The sequence below is a fragment of the Sinocyclocheilus anshuiensis genome, unplaced genomic scaffold (assembly GCF_001515605.1).
Source record: "Sinocyclocheilus anshuiensis isolate Anshui unplaced genomic scaffold, SAMN03320099.WGS_v1.1 scaffold3208, whole genome shotgun sequence".
NCBI classification, from domain to species: domain Eukaryota; kingdom Metazoa; phylum Chordata; class Actinopteri; order Cypriniformes; family Cyprinidae; genus Sinocyclocheilus; species Sinocyclocheilus anshuiensis.
Window position 1 is genome coordinate 60447 of NW_015552785.1, and position 239 is coordinate 60685.

The window sequence follows — 239 nt, forward strand, 5'->3', positions numbered from 1 at the left end:
CTTCAAGTATAACTCGTTTGAAGTAATGGTGCTTCATATAACATTATCCAGAGAAACAAGTGTTAATGATAAATTCCCTGTGATGTTTGTTCTGGCTACTCTGTATACAGGCCACCAGGGCAGAATACAGACTTTATTAAAGAATTTGCTGATTTTATATCCGAGTTAGTGCTGGCTGTAGATAAAGTTTTAATTGTTGGGGATTTTAATATCCATGTTGATAATGAAAAAGATGCATT